The 11,941-nt window shown below is 31.5% G+C and overlaps 1 protein-coding gene across 3 annotated transcripts in view; it reads right to left on the bottom strand.

The window, feature by feature from the left end:
- alpha-Man-IIb (alpha-Mannosidase class II b) overlaps positions 1 to 11,941 on the bottom strand; it is a 217,915-nt gene that overhangs the window by 131,474 nt on the left and 74,500 nt on the right. The window contains exon 1 of one of the 3 annotated variants that reach the window (XM_089171582.1): positions 8,728 to 9,432. The exons of 1 other annotated variant lie outside the window; for it this stretch is intronic. The gene's annotated coding sequence lies outside the window, so the exon portion shown is untranslated. Of the gene's footprint in view, positions 1 to 840; positions 1,081 to 8,727; positions 9,433 to 11,941 lie in introns of those variants that run through there. One more of the 3 variants, XM_089171584.1, reaches the window with a different exon arrangement.

Raw genomic sequence — 11,941 nt, 5'->3', positions numbered from 1 at the left:
TATATATATATATACTTATTAGAAAAAACAGAAAGATAGAAAATCAGACTTTCGTGAATGAACATTGAAATGAACTATCAAATTTTGCCTATCTTTGAAGGTTATCGTCGGCAACATAATTAGAGCATAAAAAAGTCAACTAGGAAAAATTTTAACATGTGTTTATATATATATATATATATATATATATATATAAGATGGTCATTGGAATTGTGTGTGTGAGTGTGTGTGTGATGAAAGTTTGTAAATAATTTTGAATAACAATTCAAATTTGATTAGAAAACTTTCATAACAATTGAGTAGTCTCATATATTGTGAAATATCTTTCGAAATATTGACTAATATTCTTTGTAAGTATTAAAAAAAAAAAAAAACGTCAGCCAAATACGGTCGATTGGGCCTGTTCAGAATATTTCCCGTCGGCCATGTACGACTCACATGACAGTCAACGTATTAATTAAAATTATTTATTAATTTTATCACTCGCAACATATGATTTTTTTCCAAAGAACATTTGTTAAAATGATCAATGATTATAAAAAAAATTACATTATAAACGATAATACAAAACTTAGTATAAAATATAATAGTTTTAAATAAAAAAAAAAAACAAAAAGTTCGATTTGTTTTTTTTTTTTTTTATTCATCAAGATAAAAACTCTGTTAAAAGTCCAGTTGTGTTGTTGTTTTCGTCATATGATCAAGAGAACGGATTGTTTAATGGAAGTAAAGAGGAATGGTGGAAGGGGATATAATAGTGAACAACATTGACTATGAATTATGAACGGGTACACTGTGTGTGTGCAGCTTGATTAAACGTCCGCGAAAATTATGACTGACCGTTTTGACGTGAAGTCGGTGAACATCAAACGCTTAATCGATATCCCTACACTCAATCTCTCTCTCTCTCTCTCTCTCTCTCTCTTCCTCTTTTTCTCTCTTTCTCTTTCACCATTTCGTGATAATAACACAAAGACAAAATGTAATATAAATGAACGTATACTACTACAACTTTGCGATTTCATTAACAAGCCTTAATTGTTAAGGAATAATTTCTCAAATCAAATATGTTACGTGAGCATCAAAGATGTTTCAATACAATAAAGAACACGAATGAACCCATTTAAGACTTACTTCTGTGAAATTCTATAAACCTATCTAATATTATAATTATTCCTTTACGTTTATTTTTATTTTAATCCATTCAAAACCACTTGCACACTATGTGCACAAAAAGGTTCTTTTTCAAAAAGACCAGCACCAAACCATGTGTGCAAATCATAAAAATGAGGTATTTTAACCCTCTATAGGCCGAATTTTTGTTGTTACATTTTTGTTTATTTTTGTTCAATAAAATTTTGCTGAGATCCAGCAACACACACAGTGTGCAATCAACTTATTTGTGCGAAATCACTTAAGAATTGGATTAAATTCATAATAGACAAGTTTCTTTTATTAAACATGAACAATATAATGAAACAAAAATGACTCCTGGGAACCGTGTTCGAAAAAAAATCGTGATTTTGAATGGTTTAAGTATCAATAAAAAAAAAAAAAAAAATACAAATAAAAATGACAAAATGGAAGAAGAGATAACAAAAAAACAAAAGGAGAAACATAAAAATGGGTTTTAATATATTCAACTGATAAATCGTTTCTTTCATCGTAAAAATCGATTCGGTTGTTGAAACGAACGAGTCCCCGGATGAAATCGATTTTTGACGTTGAATTATCCCTCTTTTGTCAAATTTAGGAAGTACAAAAAAAAGAGGAAGAAAGCTGGATATGATGAAGAGACGAGATGAGATGAGAGAATGAGAACAAAGTGAACAAAGTAGCAACGAAAAGGGCAGCAAAACGTCGATGGATGTTCGCGTCAGGTTTCCTTTTGGGTTGTGGGATAGCAAGCAAGCAACAATTCAGCAAGCTAGCTGGATTGCTATTGGACCCCTTCTGGTGTTCTTAACGCAGCCCTTTTGTCCAACAACGACGACGACGACGACGACGACGACGACGAGGATGGTGACGATGACTATGACGATGACGACGATGATGAAAGACGATTCAATCGAGAGTTCTTTATGAAGGGACTATCTCACTCGATATAAGTTAGGTTCGTCCTTTCTCGATAAAGATGAAAAGGGGAATTTATGAATTGGAAGAAGGGTGGTTAAAAGTGGATGATGTACTTGTAAGGACTCCTCTTTTTTTTTTCTTTTTTCTTTTGATAGATCAGACATTTTTAGACGAATTCATCGAGTTAATCTTTCATTTATGTTTGATACTAAAGAGTAAAGTTTTTTTTTTACGAATATATATTAACCCAATTGGATATTTTAATTAAATTATTATTAAAGCTAATAATATAATAATTTAAAAAAAAAATTACATTAAAAATTTTTAAATTAAAAAAGAAAAAAAATACATTAAAAAATACATAATTTAAAAATATATATTTAATTTATTTTTATATCAAAATTAATATATACAAAAATAAATATAAAAAAAATAAAATAAATTAAAATAATAAAAAATAAATAAAAAATATTAAATGTATATATATTTTATATATTATATTATTTAATATATATTTATTGTTTTGTATATATTAAAAAATATATATATGTATTGAGTATTACGAGCTTTTTATGATAATAGCGACGTGTTATAAATTATTAAATATAATAAGCAAATAATAATAATAATAAATAGAATTTTTTTGCATTATCTTGAATATGTAATTACGTCATTTTCATGATCACAAAATATATTTTGTAAAAGCATTTAATGTCTTATTAATATTATTATTATTATTATTATTATTATTATTATTAATAATATTAGTTTAATGCAAATGATGCATTTGATTTTATTCTAATTTACGTTTGACAATTGAAATTGCATTACCCGACCATCCCTCTATACCTGGTGCTAAGCTTTCTCGTCGAAATTAGCTGAGAGAAATAAATTCACACGGTTTAGTTAGCTAGGTAAGCGAATGTTTGCATCTGATAACGGCGATTCCCTCGATTAACCTCGAATTAAACGATCGTTCGTTAGGTTACTGTTTGTTGAAATCTATATTTCGCGAAAACTCAGGCACGCCATTGTTTGAACTTTATAATTATCTCTCTGATAATAGGAGAATATAATCATTACACTACGTTTCTGAACATTATTTTGTAAACTTTCAAGTCTATAATATATACAGGGTGATTCACCAGCACTTGCCACCTAAACAACTCTGAAAGTATCACAGTACCAGAAAAATAAATAAGGAACAAAGTTGCACGAAAAATTCAGGACTACAATATGACATTAATATTTTTTTGTTAGGTTCAGTCATTTTTGAGATATATTGGTCAACTTTGTTTTTTTTTTTTAAATACAATGTTATATTTTAATACTCATTTTCGGATAACGGCTGACAAGACGAATCCAATGATGTGCAACATTAAATACAAAACCTAACAATGACCAATAAAAACTATTCGGAAAATATCTGGTTCCGTCCGTTGTCGGAACAACTAAAGTCTGACGCAACCCTGACGTAACCCTGACACGACCACGACGCGACCATGACACGAAAGAGCTGTATTGTGACCGGTTTGGTTTGTTCGCCAGTTTTCAACTTCGTTGAACTTCCAAAATATTAATGTTGCACATCATTGGATTTGTCTTGTCAGCCGCTATCCGAAAATAAGTATTAAAATATAACATTGTATTTAAACAAAACAAAGTTGACCAATAAATCTCAAAAATGACTCAACCTAATGTCGTATTGTAGTCCTGAATTTTTCATGCAACTTGTTCTAAATTCACTTTTATGGTACTATCAGACTTTTGGGGCTATTTATATGGCAAGAGCTGATGAATCACCCTGTATAAATATAAATGAAGATGTATGTATAAGTAAACATATCGTACGAGTACATATACGTGCAATATTAATCAATGAAAAAGTAATTATATGCAATGACAATAATAATTTTCATTTCCAAATATTCTTGATCATATCTCGATGAACAAATTAATCGCTGTAATCAAATATAAATACAATTATCTATAGTAATCAGCATAATAATTACATCAATTCTATAATTAAAAGAACAGACGAAAGAATTGATACTTTTAGAAGGAGTTAAGTGGTTTTTTTTTTGGGAATCCCAATCATCAATCGATGAAACGAATTAATTATTAGGTCGAGTCATAAATAACTTTCGTTTTTTATGAGACAAAGAGTGGCGTTTCTACGACTGATAAGTGCGGGACACTTTTCAAGGAGTTTTTTTTTTGGAATCTTTGCATCAGTTGGATGTATCTATTGGATTTTGCTCAAATATTACCTTTAAAAGGTTCGGTCGAAGACGGAAAGACGTCCTTGCACTCGGTTCGTCTTTTAAGCTCGTATCTCCACAACGGAATTTTACAAACCAATTTCTGACTGCCCTATCAGTTATCAGTCATGCACCGTATTCGCTGCATATTTTTTCAGCTGCCACCTTAGTGTCATTGCCTTGTTTCAATTCCTAAAGCATTGCATGTCGAATATGCACTTTTTACTATCCATTTGAGAGGTTAAGAAAAACGGTTAAATGTAACATTGATTACATCAAAAAGTTGACAGAAGACTAACTGAATCCTCATCTGTATAGTGATATCAAAAATCAGTTTGTTTCGGTGACTTATAGTAGGTAAATACGAAAAATAGATTCTACATAGCTGCATCGGAAGTTACTTATGGATTACTATGATTAACTCTGACTCTGACTTTTATTCTGATTGACTTATTCTGACTGTGACTCTGACTGACTGACTCTTGCTCTGACTTTTGCTCTGACTCGGACTGACTGACTCTGGATCTGACTCTTACTGATTCTGACTCTTACTCTGACTGATCTACACTGACTCTTACTCTGACTGACTTACTTTTAGTCTTACAATTGATGCTGACTCTTACATTGACTGACTCGCTCATAGTCTTACAACTGATGCTGACCCTTACGAACTGATTGACTTGGTACTGACTGACTAATACTTACTCTGATTCTGACTAACTGACTAATACTTATTCTGATTCTGACTAACTAACTCTGATTCTGACTGACTGACTGACTCTTACTTTGACTGACTGACTCTTAGTCTTACAACTGATGCTGACTCTTGCGAACTGATTGACTTGGTACTGACTGACTAATACTTACTCTGATTCTGACTAACTGACTAATACTTACTCTGATTCTGACTAACTAACTCTGATTCTGACTGACTGAATGACTCTGACTCTGACTCGGACTGACTGACTCTGGATCTGACTCTTACTGATTCTGACTCTTACTTTGACTGACTTTTAGTTTTACACCTGATGCTGATTCTTATTAATTGATTGTCTTGGTACTGACCGACTAATACATACTCTGATTCTAACTGACTGACTGACTCTTACTCTGACTGAATGACTCTAACTCAAATTGTTACTCTGTGTGACTGATTCTGACTCAGTTTCTTACTTTGACTGAGTGACTCTGACACTGACTCTGAAACTTACTCCGACTCTGTCTGACTGACTCTGAAACTTACTCCGACTCTGTCTGACTGACTCTAACACTGGCGGACTGAGTGACTCTTACTCTGACTCTGACTAATTGACTCTGATTCTAACAGACTAATAAATACAATTATCTACAATAATCAGCATAATAATTAAATCATTTTTATAATAAAAAGAACCGACGAAAGAACTGATACTTTTACAGAGGCAAAAAGGTGTTTTATTTTTTGCGAAACGTTAATAACGATAGGCGAGAAGGGAAAGTTGGTTGAAGGGTGCGAAGGGTCTGTAAAACGCGAGTCAGAGAGACGAAAAAAAAAAGAAGGTATTAAAAAAGAAAAGGATAAAAAAAAATTATTCACGAGAAAGGACGAGTGGAATATATCTCGCATACAGGGATATAGAGACACGACTGTTGAAACGAAAAGAGAAAGGAGAAAAGGATGGTGGTGGTGATGGTGGTGGTGGCCCTTTTCCGGACGGGAAACGCCGTAGAAACTTTGAACGAAGCTCGTCGTACGTGCCCAGTTTGAGAGTTGGTGTAAACCCGATTTTCCAGTAGGCGCCAGAGAGTTTTAAAGAGCTTAGAGCTCGTTTTTAGTCTCTTCTACGAGAAAAGGGAAACAGATAATAAAAAAAAAAAAAATTAAACAGAAAGAGAGAAACAGAGAGAGAGAGAGAGAGAGAGAGAGAGAGAGAGAGAAATACATATAGAACAAATCGAAGGTAGAAAAGAGTAGCTAAGCTACTCGACGTTTTTATTTCTCTCTCTCTCTCTCTCTCTCTCTCTCTCTGTCACTCTTATTCTCTCTTTCTCTTTCTTTCATTCACCCTTTCCACTAATTTCTTCTTTTTTTTTTTTTGTTCTGTTTCTTTTTTTTCTCTTTTATCACACGTCACGAAAAAAAAAAAAGAAAGAACGATTTTAAATCGCCATTGCTCTTCTCATATCGTACATTTTATTTTCGCCGTGAGCACAAAATTTTTTTTCCATTCGCTTGCTTTCCTTTCTTTTCTCTTTTCGTTTTTTTCTTTTTTATTTTTATTTTTTTATTTTTTTATTTTTTATACGTTCCCAACTCGTCGTCGTGTTTGAAATTACGACAGGCATGAGGAGACACGTTGTCCATTCTTTTTATATTATTTTCTTTTTTTCTTCTTCTTCTTCTTCTTTTTCGTCAAAAGGTTTCTTTTACACAACCCCTAACCCCCATCGAATTCAATATTCTCGTTTTGGTGTGACTTGATATAAAAGAAAAATTTATATAATAGCCTATAAAATGAGAGAAAACAACGATTACTTTTGTGCGCTTAATTTTTTTTTTTTACAATCTTTTTAATAATTGTCAAAAATAGTTAATGTTTTCTTTTTAAATAAAATTCTATTTGCTTTCATTAAGACCATAAAAGAAGAAATTTGTTAATTAAATAAATCCAAATTTATTAAATTGTAATACAGTGCAATCTATTAAAAACTTACAGTACCTAAAGACCTACATAACCTCTAAATAAAAAATCCTTAAATTATTAATAAAAATTACAAATAATCGCGATAACAATTATCCTTTATGCTAAATTAAAAACAATAATACAAAATAAAAATTTCATTAAGATCATTTCAGTATTTTCGAAATTTATTGGAAATCAACAACGTGACACTGAAACTTTGTTATAAAATGTTGCTTGAATATAATTCTAAACTATTTAGTAAATTATAATAACGCACAAAATAATAGTTCACGAACAAAAATAGAAAAAGTAAAGTTATGTCGTATGTAAATTGAAATAATTGAATTGAAATACAACTCCATCTATTGAATACCTAAACAACTAAGAGACTTAAATAACCTCAAAATATTAAATCTTTAAATTAGCGATAAAAAATACAAAATAAATGCGATAACAATTATCCTATATTCTAAATTGAAAACAATAATACAAAATAAAAATTTCATTAAGATCATTTGAGTATTTTCGAAATTTATTGGAAATCAACAACGTGACACTGAAACTTTGTTATAAAATGTTGCTTGAATATAATTCTAAACTATTTAGTAAATTATAATAACGCACAAAATAATAGTTCACGAACAAAAATAGAAAAAGTAAAGTTATGTCGTATGTAAATTGAAATAATTGAATTGTAATACAACTCCATCTATTGAATACCTAAACAACTAAGAGACTTAAATAACCTCAAAATAATAAATCCTTAAATTATTAATAAAAATTACAAATAATCGCGATAACAATTATCCTTTATGCTAAATTAAAAACAATAATACAAAATAAAAAAAAAAAATTCCTAAAAATCAATTCAAAATTATTCGAAATTTATTAAAAACCAACAATGTGCCACTGAATTTTGATATATATAAAATCATATAACCTCACAAACATCGAAGATAATTAAACAAATCATCAAAAGGTATTTTCAATTATTACAATTTCAAATGACATTATTATTATTAAATTTATTATTCGTTATTAATGTCGAGAATTTAAATAAATTATAGAATTACGTATGAAAAAAAAATTTTTTTTCTTCTGAAATTATAATAAACAATAGAAATATTCTAATTATTCCTGACTCACTCATACAAAAATATGAACACATGTTTACATATATATGTATATATAGATACCTTAAAAAAAAACACACACACACACACACTAATCGATTTGTTTTTAATTTTAATTCCTATTGATGAAACAGTGGTCGTATTTGTAAATAAATCCCCCAAAAAAAAAATCTTTTAATATACTACACACACACACACACACACCCACATATACACATGGGAATAAAAACGTATTTCAGATAAAAATTTGAAAACTACCAAAATCACGGATACGGAATATTGTTTTTCATTTTATTGGGAATATATTTGGGATTTCGAGCATATCGTTGAACGAGACAGATAGAGAAAGAGGGAAAGAGTGATAGAGGGGAGAGGGGGGGAAGAGGGTGAGGATGAGAGGTCAAAACTGAGCCAACTTCGGGATAGGTATTTTAGCGCTCTTTCGTTATAAACTCCAAATTAATTTCCCATGCGTATGTGTGAGTGTATTTTTTTTTCTTTTTTTTTTTTTTATATAGATATAGATATATACACATATATAATCGTCGTTCTGAAATATAAAAAAAAAAAAAAAAATAGATGATAAACAAGTACCTGTAGCATATCAATGCGTCCGACGTAACGATGAATCATAAACAAATCCAGTAAGAGTATAATAATAATAATAAAAAAAAAAAAAAATTAAATAAAAATAAAATTAAATTAAAAGTCTCAATGCACAATTTTATTTTCACCAACGATTGAACATATTTTTAAAAAGAAAAATATTGTCTCATCGATTTCAATGTTTCATCTTTAAATCTCGTTCATTCATATTGCACATACCATTGATAATAATAATAATAATAATTATTATTATTAATTATTATTATTATTGGAATGTATTTAACACACAGAAAACACTCACAATTAACTCACAGTAATAACAAACACGCGCGAAATAATATTCAACTTTGATGATTGGTTGATTGTGGTTGTTGTTTTTTTTTTTTTTTTGTGCGTTTAGTTAAACTCCCATTAAAATAATATCCCATAAATTTGAAAATATAAACTAAACACGATTAATTAAAAACAATAAAATAATGATATTTATTAAAACGTGACTTGCAATTGGAGAAAATAATATGACGGTGTGCAAGTGAGAAAATGATCGAGAACGATAGTGAGAGAGTAGTGTGACAGAAACAGTGGGAGAGAGTGAGATAGGATAAAAGAGAGAGAGAGAGAGAGAGAGAGAGAGAAAGAGAGAAAGATAGAAAACGTCGAACCGAACGCTATGGCGAAACACGCCGTACTATTCGCGTCATGACTCGAACGGAATGGTTTTGACACGCCGCCGGCTATATCCGCTTTTCTACAGAGTTGCGAGGAGGAGGAGGAGGAGGAGATGATGGTGGTGGTGGTAGTGATGGAGGATGAGGTGGAAGAGGGGGCTACATGAAGAAGGGAGCGAGGAGGAGGCAAGGAAAGATTCAAAAGCAGGGCGCATGTGCCGATATAATCCACCGGACCGCGCGCCACCAAGAGAAGATGTGTCTCCCACGCACGTGGACTAAGCGACGACTGTACTTTACCCCCACCACCAACCACTTTCTGTAAATTATGAATTAATTTTTTACAAATCGTTACAGAAACAATGATACATTAATTACATGTTTTCTAAGTGTTTATATTAACTGTAATTATATGTATTTTTATTATTGCACGAGTTATTGGTTAACAGTGGTGATTGTAGGAACTACGCGCCACTATAGTGGCTTTCACGGATAATAATTTTTAAAATATATTATATTAAATTTTATTATTAGTTATTAAAATAAATTGTATTATGGTGTAAATTGTTTTAAGTACTACGCGATACTATAGGGGGTTTTTTAGTGGATGATATCTTTAAGTACGATATGCCACTTATAATGGTTTTCGTGGAGGAAATCTTTTGTCTAGTACGACGCGCCACTATAGTGACTTTCATGGATACCATTTTTCTTCGAATACGACGTGCCACTATGGTGGCTTTCGTGAATGTCATCTTCCAGTACGACGTGCAACTGTAGTGGTTTTCGCGAATGTCATTTTCTAGTACAAAGCGGTACTGTAATGGTTTCCACGAATGTTATTTTCCAGTACGACGCGCCACTATAGTGGCTTTCGCGGATAACATCTTTTAAAATATATTATACCTAATTTTATTATTAATTATTAAAGTAAATTGTTTAAATAAAGTATATGTGTAGTATCATTTCTTTTAATAAAAATTATAATTTAACCCTTTGACATACAAATAAAATGCGTGACATTTTATTTTCAAAATTGACATTGCTTCATAAAATTTAATAAGGTTGATATATAATTAAGTAATACTATAAAATCATAATTTAATGATTTTGGTAACGTGTGATACTTAATAAAGCAGAAACAGCCAAAAACAATTTTTGACGTTTGGGAGACGTCAAAGTCTACAATGGCACATAAAATAAAGGACGTCTCCGACACGTTATTGTATGTTATGGGGTTAATCATGAAAAAATTCGTAAAAATTTACTCTCACGTACAGAACAGCCATTGTTCTTCACACACATCATAATTTTATTATTTATACGTAATATTTGTTCGAACCCTGCCGTACAGAGAAAGAACCCTGCGCAACATTCAGCAGTGCCTGAGAAGTTAAGAAATTTGAAGATGAGAAAAGTAAAGTGAAGCAATTATTTCATAGGTGAAAGGGTGGCCAATCGATCTATGTAAATAATACTCTCTCTCTCTCTCTCTCTCTCTCTCTGTCTGTCTCTGTGATCTGGATCGGTGTTTCAGTGCGAAAGCTCACGAGCTTTCCAATTTCGAGGAACACGAACTCGGTCAGGGAAGCTGTCGTTGGACAGGATCGGCTCAGGTTCGAACTTGATCGAACGGCAATTACCTTGATTGAAAGGCTAACAAGAGTATGTGTGTGTGTATGTGTGTCTCACTCTTGGCTACATTGCAAATCGAGAATCTAGAATTCAAAGAGAGAGAGAGAGAGAGTGTGTGAGAAAGAGAGAGAATTTATCTTCGTTATTCGAATACCTGGACAAATTTCACATACACGTTATATTTCCTTCCCAGTTGTCTAATATTAGATCGGAAATTAGAAAAAAGAAAAATAATTGTGCAGAAATAAAAATGTTAATTACACCTGTCTGCCACTCTCACCCCGACTCCCTGCCCCCCCACTCCCCCGACCCCCCTGATTTACAAGGTTTTATGAGGAACTATAAATGTTCATTAAAAACAAAAACAAAAATGCGAAATAATTGTATCTTCGTAATAAATCGGGTGTATAATAAGTGTATATAGTTAAATGTTCGTTGTCAAGGTTAACAACAACAATAATGATCGGTGTGTTCTGGATGAGATCCCACGCAACATGGCGGACGCGTTAACGTATCCGAGAATTACGTCGATAATTTGCCTACTCGTGTTATAATCTTGTGCACTCGTCAATAACGTATATTTACGATCGTCGATTTGTACTCGTGGCCAATGCTATTCACGCAAATATCCGTTTGATTGCTGCCGTTACTTCTAACCTAATGACACGTAAATGTGTACGCATATATACACACATATACATAAACATGTCGATACATGTTCTCTCTGTCTCTTCTCCCCCTCGATTTGTATTCGTCGAGAGTTTATTTTCTTTTAGCCCTTTCATTTCTATTTTGTTCTTTTTCTTTTCTTTTCTTTTCTTTTCTTTTCTCTCTCCTGTCAATCTTTGATTAGGTTTAACGAGGACGTTGGAAATTATAAGCATTAAGGCCACTTAATC

This window comes from Polistes dominula, unplaced genomic scaffold, assembly GCF_049000335.1.
Source record: "Polistes dominula isolate Pdom_NZ unplaced genomic scaffold, Pdom_raw_medaka contig_26, whole genome shotgun sequence".
Taxonomy (NCBI): Eukaryota; Metazoa; Arthropoda; class Insecta; order Hymenoptera; family Vespidae; genus Polistes; species Polistes dominula.
The sequence above is the reverse complement of the archived record's forward strand: the minus strand, read 5'-3'. Positions and strand labels throughout refer to the sequence as shown.